This window comes from Apaloderma vittatum, unplaced genomic scaffold (genome assembly GCF_000703405.1).
Source record: "Apaloderma vittatum isolate BGI_N311 unplaced genomic scaffold, ASM70340v1 scaffold17031, whole genome shotgun sequence".
NCBI classification, from domain to species: domain Eukaryota; kingdom Metazoa; phylum Chordata; class Aves; order Trogoniformes; family Trogonidae; genus Apaloderma; species Apaloderma vittatum.
This window is the reverse complement of record NW_009699786.1, coordinates 1-2,344: the sequence shown is the minus strand read 5'-3', so window position 1 is coordinate 2,344 and position 2,344 is coordinate 1. Positions and strand designations below refer to the sequence as shown.

Here is a 2,344-nt window from a genome sequence, read left to right as displayed (position 1 = left end):
GCTTCGCGTAGCACATAAAATCATGTGCTCGGCGACAGATTCCAGTCCAGCTTGTGGTATTCGTGGTCGTGCAGAATTCCACCTCGAGATGTTCCCCCGGTGCTTGGAAGTGGATCGTGCTGTTTTTCAGGGAAAAGTTTGCTGGCGGAATCTCGGAGAGAACCTCCAGTGTCGCTACAAGTTGTATTTTATCGCCGTATGCTGCTCTGTGTGTTCAAATCGAAAGGATCTTGGCCACGTACTGGCAGAAGGTTGGGCTCCGTTTAAAACAGAAGCCTGCGTTTGCTCAGCTTGCTTTTTCGTTGGATCCAAATCGGTGTTTCGAGTTCAGGCTTTTTTGTATTTGTCAAATGAGGAGCGGGAGGTGTTTCCGCTACGTGAGCGGGCGCTCGAGGAAAGGCTGTTTTTGGAAGGGCGGGTCTCAGAAACGGGTTGTGAAGAGCCGCGCGGAGCTCACGCGGGGAAGGATGTCAGGCAGTTGCAGAAGGCTTGTGCCTCACCCGTGGAAATAACTCAGACAATTAGTTGCCTGAGCTCCTCGGCTTTCGTTTCCTACCCGACACGTGGTTTTTCCAGCAGCTAAAAAGTTACCGAAACGCACGTGGCAGCTCGGTTGCAGGAAAAGCGGGTGGAGAACGGTTAAGGAAGCTGTACGAGGTTGGGGTTCTTTGGCTTCTGCTTCTGTGGAGACCACGGTTTGACCCGAAGGCATGAGATGCTCTAATTAAGCAAAGCGACCATTGCAGGCAGAGCATAATGTTTTCCTGATTATTTTGAGTTATTCTTGCATAAAGTCATGCTGAAAGTCAGCATCCCAGAAGAAAAAGCATCCGAACCGCAGACAGAATCCCCCGTCAAGCTGAATATCGCTTTTTTAGCAGCTCTTGACCCCGAGCTTTTGTATTTCTTGCTTTGGAAGTGCTGGTGCCGATCCTCAGCTGAAGGATCTTGGCGGGGTTTTGCTGACCTCAGGGCTGAACGCGTGGTTTTGCTTTCAGATTCTCTTCTCTGCAGATAACTTTTTGTCCTCCTTGAGTGTAGAATTAGGTGTTCGATTTGTGTTAGGAGAACTAGGTGGGGTGGGAGAGGAAACGTCTTTAACCTGAGCGTTCGTGTTGAATAGTTGGAAACGCCCAGCTTGAGGTGCTTGGTGGAAGATGAGAACATCCCACGGGAGAGAGGAGGAGCTGAGTTGGGCACTGCAGGGTTGGGGAGGTGGAAAGAGAACAAGAGAATCATTAAGGTTGGGGAAGACTTATCATCAAGTCCAACCATCAACCCAACACCACCAAACCGTGTCCCCAAGTGCCACGTTTTTAACGCCTCCAGGCATGGCGACTCCACTGCTCCTTGCGCCAATGCTTCACCACTCTTGCAGTACAGATTTGTATTCCTAATAACCAATTTAAACCTCCCCTGGGGCAACTTGAGCCTGTTTCTTCTCTCCTGTCACTTGTTACTTGGGAGAAAAGCCTGACCCCACCTCGCTACAACTTCCTGTCAGCTTGTTGTAGAGAGTGAGGAGGTCTCCTACAGGTTGAACAACCCCAGGTCCCTCAGCTGCTCCTCATTATAGTTTTTCTGCAGACCGCAACAGCTTCGTTGCCCTTCTCTGGACACGCTCCAGCACCTTGATGTAGGGGATTTACTCCCAAGCCATGAGCTTTTGCTTAGTCAGCTTCTTCTGGGATATCTTCTTCTTTTGAGCAACCTCCTCTTCCGGCTTGGGATTGATCTGCTCTTTCTTGGTGAGGATCATCTCGATGTGGAAGGGGGAGCTCATGTAGGGATTGATCCTGCCGTGAGCCCTGTACGTGCGCCAGCACATTTTGGGAGCCTTGTTCACCTGGATGTGCTTGGTGACCAGAGAATCCACGTCAAGACCCTTGAGCTCATGTAGGGGTTGATCCTGCCGTGAGCCCTGTATGTGCGCCGGCGCATTTTGGGAGCCTCGTTGACCTGGATGTGCTCGATGACCAGAGAATCCACGTCAAGACCCTTGAGCTCAGCGTTGCTCTCCACATTTTTGAGCATGTGCAGCAAGAACTCTGCGCTTTTCTTGGGCCACCGTCCCTGCGTCCAGCCCCACTGGGCGCATCTACCGACTCCCCCGTTGTAGCGCCGGAAGGGAACGCGCTGCTTCTTCAGGGTGACATCCTTCAGGGACTTGGTGGCCTTGTGGATGTGCATGCCCTTGATGGCCTGGGCCATCTCTTGAGCGTTCTTGAAATGCACCCGTGGGTTAGACTTGCATGATTTTGGGGGTTTCTCTGGATCTAGAGAGTAAGACACCATATTGGAAGCTCAACTCGGGGCGGTGGCGGGGAAAGAGCCTGGAGAGCTA

The 2,344-nt window shown here is 51.7% G+C and overlaps 1 pseudogene; it reads right to left on the bottom strand.

Annotated features, from left to right (window-relative positions):
* Positions 1 to 1,645: 1,645 nt before the first annotated feature.
* Positions 1,646 to 2,295, bottom strand: LOC104280780 (annotated as a pseudogene).
* Between the last annotated feature and the right edge of the window lie 49 nt (positions 2,296 to 2,344).